We start from the raw sequence: 27579 nt of genomic DNA on the forward strand, positions 1-27579 counted from the left end.
GTTTGTAAAGAGAGAGAGAGGAGAGGAAAAAAAAAAAATCTCTTCCAAAAAAGCACCGGTCTGCAGATGTCTGCGAGAGAACCCACGAACCCTCCTTCTTCTACGGCAGGGCAGGTAACTTCGAGTACTTATTGTTTCCCCCACGCATCGGCACCGGGGCGCTCGCTCCGTGCGTGCCGCTCTTTATGGGAGTCTCAGAGTTGGTTCGCTTCTCCCTCCCTCCCTCCCTCTCGCTTGCTCCCTCTGTTCTTTTCCCGTTCTTTCTATTTTTTTTATTATTATTGTTGTTGTGATTGTTGTTATATTTTATTTGGTGGGTTTTGGTGGCCGTGTGTTTTGGTTGCCCTCCACGGTGAGGAGTGGGCCCTTGGGGTGGGGAGGGGGATAAAGGGGGAGGCGGCGACAGCGGCCGGGCCCCCGCGTACCCCGGGAGTGAGCGGAGAGACGAAGAGCTGGAATGGCCGCCCCGAACCGCCTGGCTCTCTCGGCTCGGCTCGGCTCGGCTCGGTCCGTCTCGGCGGGCGGCGGCAGGGGACGCACCGCGCTCCGCCGCGGAGCTGCTGCTCCGAGTGTGCCTCACACAAAGGGGCCGGCAAAGGAAGAGCCATTTGCGGCCGCCGGGGACGGGGCTGGGAGTCGCGGAGAGGGGGCGCTGCCGCGCCCGCCATCCCGCCGCCGTCTCCGCCCTTTCCCACCCGCCTTCCTCGCCCGGCTCCCGGCGCCGCCCGGCCCCGTCCCGTTACTATGGCATCTCGTCCGCGGCGGGGCCGGGGCCAGGCCGGAGGGCCGGGTGGAAGTGGCGGTGGGAGAGCGAGCGGTTCACTGGGCCAGCCTCAGGCTGCCACTGTGGCCGCGGGCAGGTCCCTTGAGGTGCCTCTGTGAGACCCCCGGCCCGTCTCCACGGCCGTGTTGCAAAGATGGGGTCAGGCTGCCCTGGCAGCCCTCTGAGGTTGACTGGGTCGAGCTGCCAGCAGAGAACATAGTTTCCAGTCCCAGCAGAGTGGAAGCCATTGCCCAGAGTTTGTGGTGGCAGAAGTACGCTGTGATCCATGTGCATGCCCCAGAAACCAGGAAACAGACGAAAGTGTAAAGCACCAGTGAAATACCTGGCATCTGCCCCCATTAGATCATGGTGCTCAGGCCTGGCTGTGCTGTGGGCAGTACTGACACAAGGCATAGGAGGGAAACTTGAGGAGATGGGCAAACTGAGAGGGGAAGAAGAGGAAGAGAATGGGGCAGGGAAAATGAAGAGGAGCTCAATTAGCTGCAAACAAGGGTGCTGACAAAGGAAAGTTGGGAATCCAGTGGGATGCGGGAGAAGGGTTGATGAGCAAAACAAGGTTTAACAGGCAAAAACAGTGAAAGAAAGGGTGACTTCAAGACACCATAAGCAATCCCACTGAGTTTCCTGAGTCTCTGGTAGTTTTAATCAGGACAGAAAGGATGAAAGAGAAGGAACACAGGAAGGACACTGTACTGATCTTAGATAATGCCCAACAGAGGAATTGTGTTATGAAAAAAAAGGAATACCTTTCTTTCTTTAAATGAAAACGAATTAGTGAGTGCCACAAAAATAAGCTGAGATGATGATGTTTAACACGAATGGTTACATTTATCAATACTCACAAACATTTTCTCCACAAAACAGGTGAAATGTGAAGAAATTTTAAAAAGATTTGTAATGCACATTATCACACAAAGCTGTCTTCTTGTCACTGAAAAAATAAATACATGGTAAAGATTTCAAGGGTACTCAATATTACGGGAGAGAAAATCACAAATTTCAGGTGAAGAAATCACTGTTTGTGTCAGGATATATGTATTTATACATATATATGTATACATATATATGCATACGTATACATATATATACATACGTATACATATATATACATAAATGTATAATTTGCACCTCACATACTTTGATATTGTAAAGAGTCTTTCAAGATAATGTTAAATCATGACTTTTTTCCATGTCAAACAACCTGCTTTTAATAAAGTGTAGTTGTCTGAAAAAAAAAATACATAAGTAACGTAAACAAAACTCTAGAGAAAGCAGGTTTGAAGCAATATTCCTATTTCAGGATTATTTGGTCAAAAACATTTCTGAAGATTCTTGGTTGTCAGTTCAACACAGTTTAAGTCTGATGGTAATAAACGTTTTTCTTAAACATACAATTACAAATGGATCTCAGTTGCTTTCTTTTTAATAATGTTTGAAACCCTTATGGCGTTGGAGAAAAACTTGAAAACATGACCTAGAAAAAGCTCCAGAAAGCAAAGGAAAAGGCATTAACATATTTAAAAAAAAAAAGCCATCATGATTTTTTGGCAACTGACTCATTATTTTGCATGTTTGGGATTAGACATTTTGAAAGTTAAAAAATCCTAAAAAAGACTTTCCTTTGCAAGAAATGTACTTGACGCCTGACAGATATATCACTGCTGCAAATGGCTGATATGTGGACCATAATTTGACAAAGTGAATGGGAGACAGATTGCAAGCTCCGTATTGAAAAGCTGCTGTTGAGAAACTTGTTATTCATGGACAGTGGATTAGTTTTAAGCCTGTTGTGGCGAGAGGTGGTAGAGATGTACCAATTCTAGATGCATTGGTATAGGCAACCTGGTGTATGCAGCCACAGCAATGCTAATGCAAACCTGGAGATGTCAATACCAGAATGACTAGAACATCTGATAATGAAAAGTAGAGAATTAGCTTTCTATTTATGTGAAATATTACTGACTATTACCTTAAGAAAGGCTTCAAGTTCCTAGGAGTCTGTAGGAGTTTACAACTGTACCATTTGCTTTGCACAGCACTTCAAGTTATTTTCAGTACTTAATGATGCAGGCCCTGAGAGGTTATAAAATTTTTGCTGCTACTTACAGAGATGATTTAATCATTGAGATGGTAAAAACACCTGAGATTTACGGCAGTTATCTGTACAGTTTGTAAAAATTAAAAAGCTATATATATTAATCCGTTAAGCATTCTTTTGTTTTGTAGGGTACATTTTCTCTAGGGTTTCAGAATAAGGTATTTATGGATAGCAGAACCGAAAATGTTAATACTATTGTAGGTTTTGCCTCTGTGGACTGAGAAAGCAAGGCCCTTTGCAGGATAATTCAAAGGTATATCAAACTTGGCCACTTTAGCTCATGGAAGTGCATTTTCTAGAAAAAAAAGGTTGCAACAGATTTAAAAGAATGAATCAGTTTTTAGAAGCTTAAAAGGAAGGAACATTTGTTCAGAAGGGCACTGAGTTTTTAAAGCCATTCTGCATTCAAGTGAATATCTCCAAAGTCTTGAAAGAGGTTCCTATACCAGCAGATGAGAACAGTGTCATTGCTTTTCTTGTATAAATAGGAACAAATGCTTTAAGGAACATGATCTGTGTCTGCCAATAGTAAAAAAGTTATTCTTTTAAATGCTATCTACTGGAATTAGACTATGTAGTGTGAATATTCTCTGTGCAACAGAGAACTCATATGACATTCCTTACCAAACAGCACCGTGGATGCAAGAAGTCTAGATAGCCAAGTGGAAACCTAAGGAAGTCATTAGACAGACAAACCATGAATGGATCAGTAACTGCACTGGGCTGAAAATAGCTGGAGGTAGAGACATGGGGGTAGGGAATGGGGGGAAGTATTGTACACGCTTGCCCTCAGTTCGGGCTGTCACGCCTAGAGCCATCATTGGAGGGAGAGTACTGGTAGGGCAGACCCTTGGTGTGAACCTGTCCAGCCTTTTGCATGTTGCCATTGACACTGTGCAGTGGTCAGACAATTAGAATTAAAAGAAACAAGTAAGTAAGTATGTCTGAGATGACAGGTGATTTTCTTGAGTGCCCTAGTGTCTGACCCAGCTGGTTTGACTAGTATGTTGGGGGACTATCAGCAAGCATAACTCATGTTCTCAGCCAAAGAGAAATAGAAGTATCTTAGTTTAAAAAATAATCTACCCCAACATCTTCTTGTTTTAATCTGACATGTATATACCCGGTTTTATTTGGTACCTCCAGATGTCTGATCATCTATTATAAAGAGCAGGCTTCTTGATTTTCCTAGGAAGAAGGAAATGTGAGACTGTAGTGATGGCTTATTATTTATTATACGTAGGCTAGACACCACAAGAATCTCATAATGAGACTGCCTCTTCTTTAAAGAAAAGTTTTCTTCTATGTATTTTTTTTAAAAACAGCTGGATTGGAAAATCATTTTGCTTTTTGTTTTGTGAGCTGTACTTCAGTAGCCCAGAGGAACAGATAAGCTAAAAGGGGACCACTGAGATTTTGCTTAGAAAAGCCCTCATGCTGAAGTTTTTGATTTACTTACTAACTCACAGGACTCTTTATCTTTCAGAACAAAGGTCAATGCTTATCAATTTCTAGATAGTAGTTAATTAAATAATAATAGGATGAAGGGTCTCTCCCTTTTGTGTGGTTGTCCTGTTTCCTGTTCTTAAACTGGATATGACACTTGGATCTGGGAAGATGCAAAATATAATGATATTAAGATTATAGAATATTTTAAACAAATTAATCTGGTGTTTTCATCAGAATGAAGTCAAATCCTTTTAGAAACTGATCCATTTTAAGTGTTGACATTCTGTGTGTGCATTTATAAGTGAGCATAAATCAATGTGAAAAAAAGATTTTCAATATGGTATCAAAGCTTAATAGTGCTGATATATATTTCAGAGTATTTAAACAGTTTGTAAGGCTACCTAATAGTTTGTCAAAGCAAGTGTTGCCAAACATGTAATGAAAGAGGCAGCTATTTTACTATTTTAGTCATTGCTCCTGTCTTGTTTAATTCATTTATGCTGAAAATGATGGGCCCCAAATTATCATACTTGTATGAAAATAAATTGTTTTCTATAAAGAAATAAAGATCCCTTTTAAAGTTAAAGAAGGCCCCTGGCTTCCTTTTTGGTACAAAGCAGAGAGGAAAGTTGAGCATGGCCATGTCTTCTCATTCCAAACAAATGATACACAGCCAATTTAACAGCTAGAGGGGAAATAGACGCATGGGCTGAAGTTGAGCTGTGTTTTGCATCTCAGAAAAGGTTCTTACACACTCATCTGCCATTGCCCACGTTAGGAATTAAGCACAAAACATCTCACAGAATCAAGAACTTAACCATGAGAGAAATATGGAAATGGAAAATTCACCTTGCATATTTGCAGCTTTGATCCATTCCTGTATGTTTCAAAGACACTGACAGCTGATTCAGTTCAAGTTACCAAATTTAATGTGGCCTTATAGACATACAAAATGTAGGCCAGTCTCAAAAGAAAACATTTTGCTGAGCCTTTGAATCAGATTATTTCTCATGGTCAGAAAAATAAAGAAAAACATGAAGTTCCTTTTTTCCTCTTCCTGTATTTCCTATCTTATTGAGTGATTTTATATGAGATACGTTGTCCACATGGTATGCAGGAAGGCTCAAAATACAGCACAGTATGGTGTATGCTAGTTCTTAGTTGCAAGATATACCCAAGTGCTAAGGTTGCCAATTTTCCACTCTTCAGTCATGAAACATCCAGAAGTATAAGAGATCAGGAATTTTTGGTTTCATGCTGGTTTTTTCTGAATTATACTGTAGGACTGTACTGGGATTTCAGAAACTCAGACTTTTTTTGAAGAACAATTTATTTTGCAGTTCGAAAAACTTAAACATTTCTAAATGTCTAAAAACATTTTGTTTTTTCTCGAAAAAGTGAGTATTTGTATAAAGTGTATAAATGTGTCTTATACAGATGTCTTGATAACGAATCATTATAAATGGTTGATACCATTATCTGTATTTGCAGGTATTTTACAAATGTACATATGAATGTGTTTGCTGAATAGTCAAGAGAAAGAAAAGACAGAACAGAGGACTGGTTACAAGCAGAGACAGGACTAGCCTGTAGCACTAGTTTTTCTGTAGCATTCAAAAGGGAATTCCTATCTTCAAGACAGATATCAAGCAGGTAATTAATTGGCTTTCAGTTCAGAACAATGATGTCATCATTCTCCTATTTGATAAACTCCCAAATAGAGCTTAATTGCCCCTGCATGAGCTCTCCTGGCCCAAGGAGATCTTTACAGATCTTTACACACTCATCTGCCATTGCCCAAGTTAGGAATTAAGCACCAAACATGTCATAGAATCAAGAACTTAAATAACCATGATAGAAATATGAAAATGGAAAATTCACCTTGCATATTTGCAGTTTTGAGGAGATCTTTACAGATCTCCTCTTTTGAAACCTCTTTGTTGTGCTCTGCTGTCTCAGATGTTTTTTCTAGGGAAAAGTTTTCATTGTCCTTTATATTCACAAGGTCTCTGTGAAGAGATGGATGTTTATTAAATCTCCAAGCAAGATAGATCTTTCAACAGGAGACTCCCATCTCAATATATAAAAAAGTGGCCTATGTACCTTCCTTTAGGTGATTTTAATTAGTACTTCAAGTTCAAAATTATAGATGTTAATAGAGATAGAGAGATCCAAACTCTTGTTCTTTCTGAGTACATATATATATAGGAGAGAGTTCACAGAGTTAAAAATTATTTTTAGGCCTAGAAGGTATTATAGCTTATATTTTTCTTTTCAGTTTATTTTTTAACTAGAGAAAGTAAAAAGCAAAATGACTTACTTGAATTCATTCTCCTCCCTTAGAGGGCAATGTTTATCATCAGAAATGTACCACAGAGGGCACAATTGGCATTTCAAGTGCAGAAGGTTGTGACTGAGGTATAGCAAAAGTGTGTTGGGAGTTTCCATTAGAGCTTCATGTTGTAGCAAATCAGTCCCATTCACACTTGATAGGCTGATACAGATACGTCATCCACATGTCATCCAGTTTTTAAGGAGTGTAATAAACTGTTGGACTGCTGGCTTGAGAACAAAATTTCCTTCTTTGCTGAGACTTCAGCATTTTTCTGGTGGATCTCCAGGAACTTCAGATCCCCTTTCTTATAACTGTAAAGTTTTTTTCCCTCAATGCAGCTGTCACTCTCAAGTCTAATAGAAACTGTGTCTTCCTTTTCTGGGCTTTCTAGTTTGACAGTTTCTTGTCATAGCTTTGTTCCACAATAAAAATAAAAAACCTCTGGGTGTTAAAGAATTCCTTGGAAAACTGTAAATGATAGTCGGCATATACAGAATCACAACAGGTCTGACTGACCTTGGCAGCAATAGGAGATCACCATTTCTCATGGATGAGCTTTTCTTGAAAGTCTGTCTTTTGTGCTGTATAAGGCAGAAATACCTTTTCTGGATGAAGGCTACTACTTTGTGCTTCTCTTACTCTTTAGCAGAGATGGTCTACTATTGTTAAATATTATCTGTTTAAGGAATATCTTCATTTCCCTTAATCCATGAAATTCTGTGTCTTGTTCTATGGTATATTAAGCTAAATCTACATCAGTGGTATTATTTTAAAGCCTTATATTATTTTGTTGTGGATTATTTGTTTGAGGATTTTGTATGTTTTACTTATATCACAGTCAAACTGCAAAGATTACTGTTTGTGGATGTCCTCCAAATCATCTTTTTCTACTCTGGCTACCAGAGAGTAATCAACACTGTTTTCTTGTTGGAATGACCATTGTCCTGGTTTTTTTAGTAGTTTACAGGAATACCAGTTGAAGGGAATGAATAGTCTATATTGATTGTTCATCTTTAAAAACAGACTCTTCAGTAGCATGTGTAAGTCTAACAGAGTTGAATATACATGTTAATCAGATTCTATGGAACATGTGGACGAGGAGCCCCAAGCCACATTTGAAATGATTAAGTTTCTAACAATTTGTTGAGTGCATATAAATTTGTAAGAGCTTCGTGGAGACAATTGACTGGCTGCACAATGCACTGGCAATAATTAAATAAAAACAAAGAATTATTCAAAATAGAAGAGAATAAGAAGAAACACACTTGTTCACAGTTGTAGAATGTAGAAAAAAAATACCCATCCTCCTAAGATACCCTTTCCTGCTTTCAAGTTTTACTGAGAAGACACAATTTGCCCAAACTACTGTGCCAGAGGGCAGGAAGAGATGGTTTCAAAGCTGGAAGTCCCCTGGAGGGATGATATGAAAACATCTTAATTTCTTTTGAATAAACTGTGACTTCCACGGATTGTTGTTGTTGTATTCAGGAGGAGGGGAAAAAGTCTATCGTGGAAGAAGGTCCCAAGGCATTTTGTGGGACAAAGTCTTAGTTCAGTGTCAACTGCAAGGCTCTGATTTAGTTCACTGGAGAAATTTGTAATGGTATTTACATATGTATAAATGGAACTGCATGGGGGGCAGGGAGAGAGCTGAAGCATGTGCTTACACTTGCTGAGAGTCATTTCAACTGCCTGCCTGTCTCCCATGAACATGGCATTTGTAAGTTCTGTGTTAAAAAATAGAAGTAAAAATAGTCAGTTGCCGAGACTAACAATTATGTACTTTTCCTTCATTTTTTTCAATTTTATGTTTCTATAAGCATTTAAAAAATGAAATTATTAAAAAGGAAACAAAACAAAACCAAAGAAACAAACAGACTGTCCAGGGCAGAATTTAACCCACAGAGAGGATGCAAACTGAAAGAACCTTAAAGTAGAAAATACCTTTAAGGTAAAATGAAAGATATTTAAGGAACCTGAGCATTAGTTCATTTCTGCTACAATGCCTAGCCACACTCAGGAGGAGAGTAAAGGGTAGGAAGACACAATATTTCTAAAATTCCATGTCTTTGTGGGTTTAAGTCAGACCCTTAACCTTATTTGAATATAGTATTTTTGTAGTTTAATATATTTCGTACCGAATGTATAAAGAAGATTTAATAACTATCTCTTAGCTGTGGTTTATCTCTACCTCAGAGAAAACCAAAATGAGTTTCTAGTGAAATGGCTGAAAGAGCATGCATGGTAAGCCTTCTATCAAATTGTTTCCAGTCTTGCTGATTTGTAAAAGATCTTTTGGAAAGATTCTGGCTTTCCATGTAGAATGTTAAAGTTTGATTCTGTGTCCCAAATTTATAAGACTAACTACATATAGCCAGTACCATCTTCTGATTTTTAAAACTCTTGAGTTTACTTGCTATCACGTGGAATTTGTGCTAGCATTAAATGCAAGTTTCTCCCTCAAAAAAGAAAATTTTATTATAGTGTTTTGCATATTTCTGGCTGTAGTAGCTATTAAATATCTTGGAAGAAACTAATCAAATCCCCAGGCTCCTCTGCCTTTTTGTTTTTCTCTTTCAGAAGTGCGTCACAGATAAAGGACTAACTTTGCGAACAAACTCCTAGAGTAATAAGGACACAAAACGAATAATGCTTATGTAATTAGTCACTAGACTCAAGTGTTCCAGGATAAGATCTTCTGAAGTATCATAGCAGAAATATAAACGGAATACTTAGAGTTGCTGTTGTCAACTATTAAAACTGGAAGTTTTTTTCTGCAGTATTTCAGATTCTCTGCATGGTTTTGCATCAGGTGTTCCTGGGGAGTTGGGTTGCACAAGGGCAGTGAACTGCTTTCATCCCACCCCAGAAGCAAACTAGCCCATTGGCACAATTTAAGACAACAGAGGCTGGACCAGTCTGCTTGTGTTTACCCTGCTTCCCTAGCCTTTTGCCTATCTTAAGTGATATAAAGGCATCTCTTGAAAGTGCTGCAGCTGTTATTCAAATTTTTAATAGATTCAGTTTCCTAACATTCCAACACAAACATTGGAGCACGGTAAACTTCAGTTGACTGGACATCAGAAGGTATAAACTAGCAGTGTTCATGCAGTCACTCTCATGGGATTACTACTGCTGCAAGTTGGGCCTACAGCCCATGTGTATTACTGTATCTCTTCCAGCTACTTCCCAGAGCGTTCTCCGTACACACCCAAAAAGGCCAGATAATTTCTCCCTTAGCCTAATGGGAAGAAAATTGTGGTGCACACGTTATCACACATAACTTAAGGGATATACTGCCATAATTACTAGCGCTGCTTCTAAGTCAGGAGTTAGTGCAGGCACAGCATCCAGGTAGTATTAATAATTCTGCTTTGGAAACATACTCAAATGTGCCTCTGTGCAGTCTGGTGTTTCTGGTTCAGGAGAATCTCTGTGTTTTCTTGTCTTCTTGAACACTCAAAATCAAGGGTTGAGTTCTGTTTTTTCCTTTTTTTACAGTTTGATTTATTTGGGAGTTGTCATTTGTAGCATAAAGAAGGTGTGGTTTTACAGTAAGTTTCAGCAAATTTAAATCTCTGTTGCTGCTGCTGCTGCTAAAAATGGTGGTACTGCTCTCCTTACCTCCCTGCTTCAGCTGCATCTTTCTACTGCATCTTTCTGCTGCATCTTTCTGCTGCCTCCCTTGGGAGAATGAGGTTGCTCCTGGCTTCATGATCAGCTGTGTTAGGAGCCTTCTGAAAATTAGTGCGTGGCTCAGATCTCAGGTGGATTGTTTTGGTATTTTTGATCTGGCTGACTCTGTGGCAGCATGAGAACTGATGATGAAACGAGAGAAGAGTATTTACCTAGGTCTGAGGCAAGGAGGGAGGGAAGGGTGGAGAGAGTGGGCCTGCCTCTTGGCACAATTCATACTTAGGTTAGCTCAAGCCAATAATGAAACTGCACCTAGGAGTCTGCCTCCTAAACTCAGAGGTGAAATGTGCTTCTGGAATTGAGGAAGAGCAAACACTGGAAAATTCCAAGGTTGTTTTTTTTTTTTAAGACTTACTTTCTGTGTAGCATAATATCTGGAGAACTTGAAGCAGAGTCATCGCACAGGAAAAATAAATAGGAGTAGGTATTGAGTGGAAACAACAGTAAGAGCTAGACACCTCACATAGATCCAGTTTTCCATTTTTTTTCCATGTAAATCCACTAATTTTCCCTAAAACTTTCTTTGGTGAGGAGAATGCTCAAAATACTCTTAGAGACGCCAAAAATTATCAAAAAGGTATACACAGTTCCTAAGCTTTGATTGGAATGAAAACTCATAGAAATAAATTTGTTACTTTCTTTATTTATTTTTCTTTTTTTAATCGATCCCATCCCTCTTCCTGCAGTTCCTACCTAGATGGGGCCATGAAACCTATGGTACTGGAGATGAAGTGATGCCTCTGAGTTATTCTGCATGTGAGTTGGGAAGGGAGCAGGGGGACTGTGAGGGGAAGGGGGGGGGAATGGGGGAAACAGATGGATCTGAGATTATGCTGCAGCTGAGATTGAAATAAAATTTTACCTTAAAATGGGGTGGCTGCTGCTTCTATGAAACTCTTGGGGATAATTCATCTGCCACTTGATAAATTGGCAGGGTTTCTTTCCAGGTTCTCTCCTCTATTCTCCATGCTTTGTGTGTGTATACATGTGTGTGAAGTATATGTATGTAATTTTCAAGATGCCTGGCCCCTTTTTTCTCCTTGGCTAACTTCTGAAATAGAGCTGTCAGGATGATTCCAGCATTTGGAGCCATATTCTTCCTGACAGAATATAACTCTTCTTCACAGTTTTCCTTTTTTATGGCCTGAAGTCAATGGGAATATTCAATGCAACCTAAGGTCAGGTTCTTGAATTTTAACACAATTTCCCATGAGAATTAGAAGAATGAAAATTCTGTTAAGACAGGGAATAAAAAGTGGAACAGCAATGTAAGGAGTAAAGACTTGTTATGTGGCTTTAAAAAAGCAGCTTGAAGCGGTTTCAGATCTAAGGGGATGAGCTTCATTTAATCTGTCCAGGAATTTAGCACCACTCACAGTGTTACCAGTCATTTTTACAAAATGGTTGAACTCTCATAGCAACTGGCCCTGCAAGCAATCCTGAATTTCAGTAGGCCAGCTGCAAGAAGGTACATCCAATTAAGTAATTTCAAAAATGTGTTGAAGTATAGTATATGCAGTCATATAAACCTGTATAATGTGGAAGTTTTTTAAATAATGCCATAGTTGTATGGCTATATGTATAGCCCTGGGCTATACAGGAGTACAGCTACTCACTTCTAAAATACAGAAAAAAGAGTCAGTTATGAGCTGGAAGGGTTTGGCTGGTTCCTTTATTTCTGATCAGTGATATTATTTGATATCTTGGGAGGCAGAGATTGTGAACACTTTAGTCAATAAAAAATTTTGTAATCCTGAAAAGAAATGGTGATGTTCATTTATTTTCTGCAAAGGAAGAGGTTTTATGCCTGTGCCCACCTCCACAGAGTGGAAATTCACAAGGACCTAGTTTTTTATCTAAGCAAAGTTTCTCATGTATAAGTGGAAATTTTAGATCTCTCTAATATCATTTGAACTTTGAAAAATCTAAATTCTCTTGGTTTACATATTTCTGATGTCAAGAGTCTTGGATTTTACATTAGCGAAATAGGATGAGAATGAAGGTGTTGCTATTTAGAAACACTTTGAAGATGTAAGGTGAAGATATAAATCATCAGTTTTATATGAGTTTGGATGTGCTAAAAATGCAGTGCATTTCATTGGTGGTAAAGCGTCATGTTGATCAATGAAGGATCTGAATATTACATTTAGAGGAGAGTATTTTACTATATATGTTCCATTAAGAAAGACAAAATATGCTTTATTCATGTAATATTTCAAGCTCTTTCACTTCCCCAACTGTCAGCTGTCAAACTTTGTTGCCATCCTTACTAACAGCTGCAAAGTGAGACATTTTCCCCTTTTTGTGTTTGGAGGCACTTAGCTTTCAATAGTAATCCTATCTATCAATGGTTTAAAAACAGGTTTTAAATGAAAACTGGCTAAAAATTATATTTTAACTATGATGTAGCATTGCAGGGAGTAAGATAAATTCCACAGAGTAAAACATGCTATAGGTTAAAAATGTAGAAGCAGTCTGGCCTGTCGCAAGATGAACTACAAAAAATCTGGCTTTATAAATGATGACCAGTCCAGTTACATTTAAGCTTTTTGTGGAAAATCTACTCTATAGGATATTTACAGTACTGAAAGTGCCTCTGTAGATTTTGCCCTCTCTCTTAATTTTTTTTTGTCTTTCCATAACAATTATTTCACATTCTGTTTTCAGCTCACTTCATGTTTCCTTGTCTTGCCTCTCCCTCCGTCTCCCCCTCCTCCACACTCTTTCTCTCTTTCTCATATCATCTCAGAGCTGTTAGAAAAAATGCTGCTTCTTTCTGTGTGATGTTCTTCAGCTTTAGCAATTTTCCATTTCACTTCTTTCTCGTTATACTTTTTTCATTTAATATTTGGGAAGAAAAACCATTCTATTTAAAGTTGAGCCAAATACACCATCACAGTGTTTTGGCCCACATTAGTTTTTCCAGATATAAAGTTTACTTTCTGTTTCCTGTGCTCTCCATTTGACTGTTATTAAAGGAGGAGGAGGGAAAAAGAAGGTCTTAACTTTTACCATCAGCAGTAGGTGTATTTTTACAATTGTCACTGTTGCTTGTCTCTCATCTGGTTCGCAGCAGCGTGGAAGCTCTGCAGGCTCGCTTACACAACCCAGATCTCACAGTAGCAAGACTTGTTTGTGGGAAGACACTGATCTGGATCTAAAATGGTCAAAGTATGTTTTAGGGGGTGATACAATCTGAATGAGTTACAATCTGAAAGAGGGAAGTAAATTGTATTAAATACGACAAAAAATTATTAGGACGGTGTGGTGTTGGTGTGAGCAAGTGTGGTTATAAGAACTGGTTAGGAGGTAGATGGAAGTGATTTAAAGTAGAGTCCAGGATTTTTGAAATCAGAGAAGCCTTCATCAACAGAGCACCTTCTACTAGTAGAGGCTGTATTTTCAGAGTAAATGAAGACTGAAGAAAACAGTAAGGACTTTTATTTTACCACTGATTTGTGTATATTAGTATAAAAAATATCTCTTTGCATTTAATCCACGACTGTTCTGTCATAGCTAAATACTTCCTTAGAGTTTGTATAAAAAGGCTAGGTAAAAGTGGACAAAAATTATGATACCACTTATGTTACAACAAAGCTGGCAAATACTGAGATACAACAGCATTTAGACACCATGGTAATAGATACCTTAGAGATACATACAAGAGAGACAAACAGAATGAGTCAATGTGTTGCCCAATTTGCATAAAATTTTTCATAAAATAACTTGCAGTGTTTGAGAAAGAAAATAAATATTTGGTGTTTAGGTTGCTATGGTTTTGTGGTAGAGAAAAAAGCAAAACTATGAACAGTTCATAGCTACATCATGAGTTTACTAAGCAGTGTCTTCTAAGTAACAAAGTGAATATGAAAAAAGGCTTTAATTATGTAGAGGTTAGATGTGATACCAGCTAGTGTAATGACAGCCTTTCCTGTGCTTTTTGCTTAAAAAGCAGATTTGAACCACTGATTTCAAGAAACTCTGAAGAGGATTGTGCAGCAAGTGCTGTGAATTTCTGTTTACCTCCTTACTTTTGTCGTACTGCTTTGGACTTGGTGACAGAACAGGTTTTGTCAGCCTCTGAGAGCATATCCTGCTTTTCCTTTCAGTTGGGATGAACATGTACTCTATTTTACTGTGCTTCTTTTTGAGTCAGAAGCATTTTTAAGAGATTCTTCAATCGAAGGGGGATGAGTGCTTTCCCTTGCATGCTCTTCTAGACTAACATCTGGTTTTAGCAGACTACTTAAAACACGTGCCTAAGTGCATCCTTAAACACTTTGTTGGTTATATGCCTAGAGGAGTACTGTAGGCATTAAAGAGCAGAATATTCTTAAGTGCTTTTTTCAATAGGGGCCTAAATGGGAATGAAAAGAGAATGATGTGCCTTTTTTTAATTGGGTGTATTAATTAGCCAAGTATATATTTTATTTACTGACATTATCTTTTGTAGTTATGTAACTTTAAAGATTACAGTAAAATACTTTATCCAAATTTTGTTTAATGTATATGTTTTAATGTGTACAGCTTTCCTCAGTATAATTCAGCTGCAAAGGTATTGATAAAGAGTAGGTTGTAGCTTCCATTCAGCAGCCATATTTTGCTAGCAAATGAACTTGCAATACTGAAAAAAGGGTTTAGGGGAGATAAAGAAAAAAGAAAATTGACAACTTCATGATAACTTTTTGGAAGGTGCTTCAAGGTCTGAGAATTTTGTGTGCCTTTGCTACGGTGTAATTATTTTTGAATTGTTGCACCTGGCTGAGAAGGGGATACCCTATTTTTTTCTGTTAGACGTGAATGAATGAACAAATTTAAGAATTAAGTACCCCAAACAGAATAAACATGCCATTTTGCAGATTATAAAGCATATGGCTCTGATAATGCAGCTCAAGGAACTCATACTCTTTTCTAATGGGTGAATGGCTTGAAAAGTGTTCTACATCACAGTATGGCAAAACTATTTACTTTATCTAATTTACAGACCATTTACTAGGGGCAAGAGTAAGAAAATTAAGGATAACTTATTGTATCCACCCCTCTCATGAAAACGCATGGTAGTCTTGTAAGCTTCCATAGGAGGCAGGGGAAGACCCTGAGAATAAATTATAGCAAAATTAAACATCAGAATTACACTAGGGTTACTCAAATTGGGGCTCAATGGAATAGGCACCTGGAATATATTTTTTTTAAATTCTGCTTTACTTTTACTGAAAACTCTCTCAAGAATGGTATATTTTGCCAATATTTTTCCTTTCAGATAACTTTAAATAAAAGGAAACTATTCCCCAAATGCATACTTGTGCAAGCATTTGGAATGCAGTAATTGTATGTTCATTATGACTGAGCAATTTCAGCTGTGGGCAACTGTATAACAAAAAGTAGAAAAAATTAAATACATCTTTGGAGGTAAATTAAATTGCTCTACCCAAAGAATTGGGATCAACCTTTTATAATTTGGACATGAGGAAACTGAAATAAAACTAAAAGTTCAATTCATGCTAGTTTCTCCACTGCTTTCAAACACCTTTGTAAAATGAAATTAAAATGGAGTATAGGGACTGACATAGTTAACAAATATTTTTCTCTTCATTTTCAGTATGTACTCATCAATGTGTACTCATCAAAATTCAACAAAAAGCAATGGTCTGTCTAAGCAGGAATGATCATATCCAGGATAGTCATTTGCATAGTGTATGTCAGTGTATTTGTGCACATCTATGTCTATGGAGACGATTTAGGGAAGAGAAAGAGAAAAGGCAATCCTGATAGTATTATTTGTAAAATATCTCTACCCTAAATGATGTTGCACCAGCTAAAAGACTTATTAGGTTACATGTGCCTGACTCTCCAGAGTTTTGCATCCCGGCAATAAAATCTGCACAAGTCACTTATCGTGTCAAAGGGTAAGTGGTATTTTTTGGGGTATCATTTGGAGAGATGAAAAAAACCCACTACAGTTTGGGAATTTATAGGTATATAGACATGACCTATGAATGAGTGATCTGCGAGATTACGCATCAAATGTACTTCAAATGGCCACATAAAAGGCATTTCTGTGTATAAATGTTAGGCGTCTCTTTTAAAGTTTGAGTTACTTTTAGTTCTAGCCCTCCCTCAAACGCTTCTGGATGCTTCCAAATGCAATATCACAATGAAAGTCAAAAAAACATGGAGTGGGTTCACAAAGATATAAGGAAGTGGATTTTTCAGTTTAGAGGGGTTTGTTTTATTAGCCCGAAGCAATTTGTGTTGCAGGCAGGCCGACCTGTCTTTGCTAGCACTGTTATGTAGTCACATTCAGCAGTCTTCTCGGCTGAAGTCCAATAAAGATATCTAGGGGGGCTTATCATTTTTTTTAAATGGTATGATTTTTCCAGGGAGGACTTTGTTTTTGAGTCTGCAAAAATCAACACTTTTGATTGACTTTAATAATATGAACAGTGCAGTCCTTTGGGAAAGGCCTTTATTTTCCAAAAACAGTCCATAGGCTGGACTCTATGGACCTTTTTGCTTGAGTACTGTGAGTACTTATTTTGCCTAATTTCGAAATACCCCAGATGAGCTACAGGATAAGGCCAAGACCATTTGCATCCTGAGTTATCAGTGTCTGCAGTACAGAGACTTGTCTTTTTTTGGATGTTGCCAGGAGAAATGCAGTCTTAACCATGCATTAACCATGCAGAGCAGCATGGTCTTTTACGTCATACTCAAGCACCACTGGCATTCACAAAGTAAGCATTCTTTTCCTCAACTAACCTATATAACCTAGCCTGGTAGCTGTTAGTGGTCTGTTAAGTATATGTGTGGAAATTTTGCCCTCCAGCACTCCCACGTCAAAAAGTTTCCCAACTAATGGTTTCCTGGGTGTCCAGGGATAAGGGACTGCTAAGGGCTTGGTAATTAGGGGCTTCTCTTATGAAAAGGGAAACTTAGTTGTCTTTTGGGCTTAATTAGGTATTTATTTGAAAAACTTACTGTGTTTTTAATCAAGTGTTGAATCCTGGGTCTTTCCTGCTGCAGGATGTAATCCACCTTGCTCACCTTGCTACTATCTGGCTTTCTGTGTGTCTCCTAATGGAAATTGTTGGCAGGAGAGGAGCTGGAAAATACTTCTGCATCGGGCTGTGTTTGGGAGGAAAAAGTGTGTGAGGAAAGACTCACTCCCCTTTAGTTCATTAAAAAAGTGCTTATAAGACTGTATGTTATGACTCTTGGGTGGAAAGAGGTATCTTCCTCTATGTATGCTAACATATCATAATTGTATAGATTTACAGACTTCAAAAAGTCCCTTCCCTTTGATATTTCCAGTTTCTCCTAAGTGCACTGACTTTCCATGTGCCATTCCTAGCTCTCCTCAAGACTTGTTGAGAAATTTTGCATCTCGTTAAGAAATTGTTAAGAAACATTTTAAGAAATTTTCCATCTGAGTTTTGTGCCAGAAATTCTATTAAGTGGTAGGCTCTCCCCTCCTCACCCCAAAAAAGAAATTTTATTATGTTAAAAAGTGATTATACAGTACATTACTGGAGTGGGGAAAGACTGAAATTGCTCATTATGCTCATTTTTCAGTATGTGGGTGGACTTTGGTAAAGCAAAATGATTCAAAAGTACTGTTACCAAGAATTCAGCACTAGGGAATCCTGAGGGCAGAGGCACATCTTAAACCCTTTCTTCTTCAAAATTTAAAAACTTTATATTCAGTTGGGATTCTCTTTTTTTTTTTACTGCATTTGTCTTTAATCTGCCTTAAAAAAAACAGATCACAAGAGAAAGGTTGGGAGTTGAAACAAAAAATTGAGCACAGTGATGGGGAAAAGGCCTTAAATTTTTTGAAAATACATCCAAAAGAACCTATTTTTAGTCTGTAAGGTCTGATGCATGTCAGATGCCTAGGTAAGGGGCACAAAAGGGGCCAGTCTAAATTTTTCCTATTGTATATGGAAAGTGATGGTCAACTCCAAATTGCTCACCCCACCTTCTGGTTTTCTTGGTCCTTCACCACTGATTGGAAGGAAGAACAAATTAGCTTGTCACTTACAAAACAGGCATTTTACTGAGATTAAAACACTACCTTAAAAATCATATTTCCTAAGATATTTTAGTGCTAAAGAATGAAGAAAAAAATACTGATTGGGATTTCCAGATGTTTAACTTCCACTGATTTTCATGGGACAATATGAATGTTTTGAAATCTAGTGAGGTTCCTGAGTACCTTTGTAAACAAGATCTACCATCCTGACTTTCACTGAAAACAAATAAAATTAAATATATTAAAAGCTAAATCATACAAGAAAATCAAAAATTGATGCTTTAAACAGTTCAGTAGCTTTCCAAAATTAATCTTTGCCCTCTCACTTCTCAGTAATTGGATCTTCTTCTTGTTTAAGATAGTTGGGATGCACCATAGCATTTTATGAAGAAAAAAATTATTTATGAACATAAATTCAGCAAAGAATTGCTGGTAGTGGGAAAAGTTAGAAATTTAACTTAATTTTTGTCCAGCTGCTTATATTCATTTTTTCAGACACCAGAGATTAGGACTGGATATTTGTTTAATAAAGTTTGCCTGCTGTTATGTTACTGCTATTTCTAAATGGGATGTTCATTTCTTCTAATATGGAGCTCTACAATTCCATTTTATTGTTCAAGCAAAGTCATCCTTCCTTTGCTCCGAGCTTCACTGACTTCAAGAGGGTGTAGTGCCAAGGTGTAAAGGTTTCCATGTAGAGTAATTTGCAGGATTCAGCCTGCACGTGTTTGTCTTTCTTGCAGCTGAAATATGCTATTTATCGTGTAATAACAGCATGAGTAGTCTTTTAGTAGGGTATTACAGAAAACAAACAGCAGTATGTTCATGTTGAACAGTAAATTGTATAGAGTTACTAATTAACATATGAGAACAAGTACATGGAACACTTATGAACTAAAATGGAGAGTGTGTTCTGATAAAGTGATTTTTTTCTAGGTATGTTACTAACACTTGTATTATTATGCAAATAAGCAAATACTTGTAGAAATCCTGGGAGGTCTTTGATAAAACTTTATTTTGTTCATTATAATAGAGGAAATTAAATAAATGCTAACTTCTGCAATAAGTGAAATAATTTAATTTCAAATATGATAACTGTAAATTTTGCATACATAATAAATGTCTTATTTCTGTATTGAGGCATGATCTTTAAATTTTTAACTAGTTTACTACTGAGTTCAATAATTCCAGAAGTATCATTAGTCACATGTTACTTGGCTAAAGCAGCCATTCCACTACACCTTAAAAATATTTTTGGTACATTTACAAAGACGGTAACTTCATATAATGCTTCCTGTTACTGTGATAAAATGTTGATAAATTTAAGTATCCTCTTTGTGGTAAGCATTTTTTGGTTTTCTTTTTTTCAGAATAAAAGAAAAAAAATCTCTATTGAATGTGCAATGGAAGCAAGTGTTTTTCCAGTTCAGCAGTTTCTGCTGAATTGTAAACAATTGGTTTGTTTCAAAAGGAGAGTAGCATGGTCTGTAACTCTGACAGCTAGTAGTAGTTTAGTTTACTGCTTCTACCACCTGCCTTCTGACTTAATATTGGAAGCAAGGAGCATGCAATTAAGTATGAGGAAATGAAAATAAATGACACTGTTCATTGCACATTACAAAGTGCCTGGCAGAAAGAATGCAGCTTGCCTGGACCTGATGACCCCAGGGGAAAACATGTCTCATGCCTGGGAAAGTGCCAGTGAATCAGATACTGACCCTGGTTTTATCTGTTATCAAATGCTTTGGTTTCCTTCTTAGCAATTTGAATCTTTTTTTTTTTTTTTTTGTAATTATAATTGACTTCTACAAAGAAGGGAGATATTAAAGTAAAACATGTACTGAGTGTGTAGTAGAAGCTACAGGACACCAAACATGCAGGGATATTTTCTTAACAATTTCTTGTGAAAAGTTATTTGGATTACCTCCCGAATTGGACCAATCTGAACTGGTTATTAAATTCTGAGTCTTATTCTAGAGGTGAAGAGCTTTTTGAAAGATTAATTCCATTTAAGAAGCAATATTGCATTCCATGCAATATTACTGGGTATATAACTCAAACCCTGCCCTCACCCCAGACTCTGAATGCCTAAAACCTGTTTCATTTTAAAATACCTGTTCTGTGAATGCCATACCTTTTTCCCATATATGGCTCATAGAGTTTTTAGAACATAACATTAATAATTGTTTTTTAGTCATTCGCCCTAAATTGTGTAAACACCTTTACAAAGCTAAGTAAATGCTATCCTGATATTACAGAATAGGAAGAAACTGCACCACAGAGAAATCTGATGGTTTGCTCAGAACACGTAGTACATCGAAGAGTAGTTGAAAGTGAGATAACCAATTGGGCAAGAACATAAATCATGTTGTTGTGCTACAGAAATCAAATTCGTCTTTTTTTTGGATTAATGTAGGTGGATTACAGATGAATTAACACATTACAGATTACTGTAATGCATTAATTCAGCCACTAATCTCTGATTTAGATGGCCATGTATAAATGCTGAGGAAACTTTCATAATGAAAGCAGAAGCAAGTAGAGACTTTCATGTCTTCATGATCTGGTACAAAACTAGGACTCAGATGAGATATACCTAAATTTGTAAACTTTCCAGTGAAGCTAAATAGCCAGAGAATATTAAAATCAGATAATTTCAGGTAGAAATGCTGCCAAGACTTAGTGGTTTTTAATGATTTCATCTTGAATTAAAGAGCGTCTTGGTTGCTTGATGGGTCTTGTTTTGAGTATTATTTTTTTCACCCCATAACCCAAAGTAAAACTCAAGGGTGCAAACTCAGGAGGAATTGAAACCTTATAGGGAGTCACAGACCCTCCATGCCAAAACCTCCAACTTTCACACTTCTGGCTGTGTACAAGTACGTTGATCTTCTCGTTCTCTCTAATATTGCATGCACACTGTAGAGGGATTTTTCAGTTTTCAACCACATTTTAGGTAAGTTCCCCATGTTCTAAGAAGGGTGGTCTTCTTTACTTCACTTCTTCATAGGGATTTTTAGACCCCAATAGAAAAAAAAGTGTTTGGATGTCAGTCATTCAGTCTCTGCTATTTAGAAAGCATGTTTCAGAGATGCTTTCTATCCATAGTCCTGCACAACTTGAAATATGGTTGACAGCTATATTACCACACTGCAGATTGCAAAGCAATTCACATTCACACTTCTAAGTGCCTCTCCTTTCAAGACTTATGGATGTATGCCAAATTACTTGCATTGTGGTATATGGCCTTCTATATGTACTTTATAGAATAGGCCTTTTTTTTCATTAAAATCAATGAAGTAGAGACTAAAAGAGCTGTTTTGAAGTGTTTACTAGGTGTCAGACAAGGTTAATAATAAAATACTGTAAAATAATGTATAATATACATCTTCAACATATTTCAGTGTTTATCTTTAAGAAAGCATTTTCTCAATATAGGATGGAAATTTCCGTGCTAAATTTAAATGTTGAGTAGTGTTAAGTTCAGCTGTTATTGTTTGCTCCCCATTACTGTCTCTGTAAAAAATGAATATATGATTTCATACCCTATTTAGGCAGTGTTTCCAAATGTAATGGACCAGCAGCCATTTAAGGAGCCTAAGGTCCTGTGTTATCAAAACCCTCACAGTTATCTCAAGTGAAATGGGAAAGAGACAAGATACCCTCCAATGCTATTTTTGCTAGAAAATTAGTGACTATGCCGTGTCATAAAGCCTAGTTCTTAGTCACTACGTTCAGATATTTCATTACAGCAGTTCTTTTTCAGACCAGTTAAAGTGGATGATCAGAAGGGATGGTAAAATTACTATGATAAATGAGGCAAGCTGGTAGATTTTAAAAATATAGACCTATGATAAATATTTTAGTGACAAACCTAATTTCTGGAGAGAGAGGATAGAAGAAACAGATGCTTTAAAGACATCTGGGTAAAATATGGACTTAAAAAAATTTAGTCAGTCTAATGAAAGATTGACCTGAAGAGGGAGGAAAGGCATAAAAATGAGTGTATGATGGTGGAGGGTACATTACACCTTTCTATTTATATATTTACTTTTTCAACTATATTATTAAAGTTTCCCTTAGGACTACAGTACCTGGAACAAAGCAGCAATACAGTTTAAAAAATGTCTTGATATTTAGAGGAAAGAGAAGGAATACATGGAAATCACTATCACTGGCTGTTGTCTGTGATTTTTTTGTTCTTGTTAAAAGGGTGTATTTTGCCAGAGTGAGGCAGGTATAAGGTGGGCTAGTTACTTGTTTTTCCGTATAACATTATGTTTTTGTAGCCCAGAGTTCTTATAGGTTGTATTCTCCAAAGGGTAGATGAATTGCATGCAGTGTTTTTCTCTTGAACTGTAGCATATGTGAAAACTCTTAGTCTTGTATCTCAAAGATGGTCTCTAAAATTATATTCTGTGGTTAGGAAATGTCAGTATGTCCATTTATCAAAATAACTTGAAAGAAACTATAGGGAACAGGGACCTAGATATACTGGAGTAATTGCACTAGGTAATTCTCCATAAGTAAGTTTGAAAGTAAAGCAAACTGATGCCCTTTAAAAGAATGTTGGCCTAATTAGTAAGACACAAAGTTTGCTGGTTAATTTCAAAGTACAGAAGAGAAATTTCTGGATATTAAACACAGTTTTTAAGAATTTCTATACTGGGACACACTTCCCCTTGTATCTGAAAATAACCCATGAAGAGGACAAGCAGGTTATAGCAAGTTATGGGTTATAGTGCAAGTATGGCACAGTCCTTCTTTTGATATGCTCACGTGCACTTGGCAGTTGTTTCTGGTCGCCCTAACTGCATTCACTTCATCTAATCTCTTTCAACATCTATCAAGTGTGTCACAGCAAGAAAGTTTGTCCACTGAAGTGGTGGAACGGAAAAACAGAATCTCACAAGTGAGAACTATTATTGCTTTACTTCACCAAGCTGTAAAGAATCAGCCATGGTTACATAACCCTTTTCTGCAGGGTTTTGGCAGCTCTAAACACCTTCAAATCAGATGATAAAAATCAGCTTAAGTGCGCAAAAAGAGACTGGAAGAAGCATGAAAACAAACAAATGGCAGAAAAATGAAAAAAATTGCAGTTTATGTTAAAATAATTCAAATTTAGGAAACATTTTAAAGGGCTTGGTAGTTCTTTGCCCAGGCTTTCTCTTGCAGGCCAACCAGATGCTGGAGATGAGGAAAATATGGACAAATAAGATGCCTGAAGTGGTTTAGGATGCACATTACTGCAAGATGTGTTGTTGGGTCTATAGGAAATTACTTGGTAATAGCAGAATGCAGTCAATGGAGAAAAATAAATTTCAACTCAGAACTCCTGATGCTAAATTTGAATTCTGCCCAGATTGCTGGAGAAGCCCTCTCCAGAAATTAGAGAAAATTATGGCACAACAGTGACTTCCACCTGCTGCAGTCCTGAGATAAAATGTGGGTGCCAGGATATTATTTACCAGCTTTTATTAGCTCATTGGTGGCTTCTGTAAATGTTTTCCAAGAGAACTGCTCTGGAGACTGCTAGCCAGATCTTCAGCTGCTGATAAGAAAAGACAGTATAGATATGAGGAAAACATCAGATTCTCACTTGAAGTCCCTAGTGTCTTTAGCAAGGACCTCCTGCCAGAATACTTTGGGCTAGGTCTTTAATTTGTCTATTTTTGTCCTCTGTTATTAGCCCCAAAGACGACAGCAAGTCCAAAACTGTAGTATATTAAAATCCAATGTATCTTAAAATATGTTGAAAGTGAGCTTATATACTTATCCAACAGAAACATTGGAGACAGCTCTCTACATTTTTGGTTTAACTTGAAAGCAGAGACCCAAGTCATCACTGCTGGTCCAGTGATGCAAAATAGAACAAGGCCAACCTTCAAATGTGACAGGTAAAAGTTGGGGATACTGGTGTTTCTTCACAGTGTACATGTATGTATGGTCTGGTATGATGTCACGTCTGCCTCAGAACATATCTTGCATTTTTGGTCCCAGAATTGTGTGTAAAGTGAAGTATCTGCTATTGGCAGAATATAGAGCAGTCTTGAAAAACTAATGGGAGGTGGTGATTTTTTACAGTGGAAAGGAAAAATATCTTCAGAAGACAAAAAATGTGATCAAATAGCGTAATAATGTCATCAAAGATCAAGTGTTATAATATTTTATATTTTTCTGTTGGTGTTCCATAAACTTAGAACAGTAACAGGTTAATATATCAAATTATACATAAAATCTTCCCACTGTATGTAACTGTTCCATATATTGCTGTTATATCTTCTGAGATTAAGTAAACACAGAATGTAATGTACTGTACATAAATATAACACTACTGAAACATAATAAAAATTTAAAAATAGCTTTTTACCATGAGAACTGTGTCAGAATCTCTCAGTGAAAATGTTGGTTAGCTGAAATGAGAAGGCTTTTTTCTTTTCCGAGAAATATACGAATTTCAGCAAAATTGCAGTTTCAAGAATGATTTTCTGGTTAAACCTAAATAAAACTTAGCATACCCAACCAGCCAGTGGATGTATATGAACCAAGAGAGAACAGAGGTCAGTTTGTTCTTCTCTCTGTTTTACATAAGAGGCTTGAACCTGGATTTTCCATTTAGGTGAATGCCCTCCCTCTTGCTCATAGTTTCAGTTTCCCCCACCGAATGTGCTCCTGTCTTTTAACACATGTAAATGACCATTTGGAAGATAGAGCCTGAGACCTGTTCTAGCATAGCAACCTGGGAACTCAAGGGGAGGAGATGATGTTCATGTTCTCAGAAAACTTTTGCATGTTTCCAAAATCAGAGTTCTGACAAATTTGAAAGTACCAAAAAGGACATTTGAAAGATATTAATGTACTCTTGAAAGAGTAATATTTCAATAGGTAAACACTGCAACAGTAAGCAACCTCTTTATTTACTGTAAGCAAAGTAACGGTGGGTACCAGAATTCGCATGGCAGAGAGAGAAATGTTGCCCGTGTTTGAAATCTGTGGAGACAGTGACAACTTCTTTTTACAACTAACAAGAGCATGAATTCAATTCTTCTTACAGACTTCTGGAAAAGCACACCCACTAAGCCAGCTGCGGCAGGTCTGCCCGTGCTGTGGACAGCTGAATGTTGGAGATAATTGTTGATCCACCAGTGACAACGAAGAGCTCAGTGCTGCATGGGCTGAAGCCAGCATGAAACAGAAAAAAACGAAGCCAAACCCTCATTATGTTCACTTCTGTGGCCTTACATGAGTTTGCCATAATACCTTCTCACCCTGCATATCATTTCTCTATCAAGCAGTCTCCTGAAACATAAATTCTTTGCTTGTCCCCATGATATAAGATTTTAGTTTATTTAGAATGTTTGACTCTATTTGCAGAGGTGGGGTAGAAAAGCATTTTATTTGTGCTACGAAATGAGAGAGTGGAGCAAGCTTCTGCAAGCAGGCTGCTTTGTTGAGTCAAATTTATACTCTCATTTTGAGTGTGGAGCTTATACCATTCTTCACTTCACAGGAAAAGATATGCTTTACGCTAATGCATAGTAATCTCTGTACAATCCCAACTCACTTTCTCTGCTTTCAGCCACACCCTAGCGGGAAATTTCTCTGAGAAATTAACATGGGAATTGGCTCTTAACTGCATTTTCAAATATATTTGTCAGTTAAATTTTTTTTTGTACTGGTATGACAAAGAAATTATACTAATAATAATAATAGATCTGTGGTAACAGCTAAAACCTGACACTGAAAACTCCTACATGTGGACTGTTTACTTTCCTAGTACATTTTGAACATGAATTAAGTTAAATGACTGTTATTTTCAAAACACATTTTAAATTGGAAAAGTGATGAGTAAAAAAAAAAATAAGGCATTGTGTTTAAAAATCTAAAAGGTGGTGTGTTGTTTTCACCAAATATTAACTATTAAGAGTGAAGTTGGTTATGTAGCGTCTTGCAGTATTTTTATGTTTTTGTGATCAGTATAGTAGAGTGGTTGTATATAATAGATAATGCCAGCTATTTCAGTATGGGTGTCTTACCGAAGCTAAATAAATAGTGACTTAGCTTCTATTTACCTTGCAGCAGGTGAACAAATAAGGTGACAGTGAAATAAATTATTTTTTCCTGCCAGCTAAGCATGTCGTCAATCCTTCTTACTAAAGTAATGAAGCAGGGAAACAATATTTTGTTTGCTTTTCACTGTGGTGAAGGAGTTTTACATCAAAAAGGAAGATAACACTTCAAATTTAAGGATAGCTGTGGCTTGGTATTACAGTCTGCCTACTAAGTCATGTACTGCTTTCTGTTTAAAAACAATCTGAAATGGCTCTAGACTATCCTGTCATGAATATTGGCTCCTAGTAATTGCTTGCATAACTTGTAAAGAACACATATGGGCAATTTATTTGGGTCTCAGAGTCACTGTGTTGTGGAAAAAATTTTATCTATGTACTGCACAGGATTTCTTTAAAGGAAGTATTTGTGTCTTCTGTCAGTAATCACGTGCTCAGAATTCTTACCTACTTGTAAAAGTGGAAATCTCAAGTGGTAGTGCAAAAGAAAAAAAATCCTCATTTATTTCCTTCTAATTCATTCTTTCACTTGGGAGTCCAGGCTTCAGTTTAAACTTAAATCCACTTTCACTACCAGTCCTGGACTTCTGCAAACTTCTAGACTGTGTACATATGACAGCTATGAGAAGCAGTGAGAGAAACGTGAAAGACAGTGCAAACCTGAATTCTGTGGCAACTGGGCAAATTGCCAGTAAATTCAATGAAGCTTTTCATGAAATTCACTGTGTTTTACATTAAAGCTGAATTTGGCCCGCTTTCTAGAGCTATTAAAGTTATATAGCTTTAAAAAGTTATATGAAATTTTACCTACTTGTAAAAATTCAGTTTAATGTTGAATCTATTTTAAACCCCCTTGAAAAATACTTTTAAATTATCTGTTAAGGACTCATATGGCGTATGGCTTTTCTCTTTATTTTCTGTTTGGATGGATCAGATGAAGCACGTGGTGATGGGTTCCCATAGTTTCATGCACACACTTGGTATCATCAAATGAAAATAGGTATACATGGTTCATTTGTTTTTAAGAAAATTCTTCTGTTGATGAGGGATTTTTTTATGACTGTGCTAGAGTGATAGATAATTAAGATTGTTCTCACCTTTCCCATTTAAATT

The 27579-nt window shown here is 37.2% G+C and overlaps 1 long non-coding RNA gene across 1 annotated transcript; it reads left to right on the forward strand.

Moving 5' to 3' along the window:
• On the forward strand, positions 1–26784 carry LOC113945013. The gene is made up of 3 exons (XR_003526914.1): positions 1–114; positions 11049–11118; positions 25452–26784. It is a non-coding gene; the product is annotated as an uncharacterized LOC113945013 (long non-coding RNA).
• The last annotated feature ends 795 nt before the right edge of the window (positions 26785–27579 follow it).

The sequence above is a fragment of the Corapipo altera genome, unplaced genomic scaffold (genome assembly GCF_003945725.1).
Source record: "Corapipo altera isolate COAL_440 unplaced genomic scaffold, ASM394572v1 49, whole genome shotgun sequence".
In the NCBI taxonomy this organism is placed as follows: Eukaryota; Metazoa; Chordata; class Aves; order Passeriformes; family Pipridae; genus Corapipo; species Corapipo altera.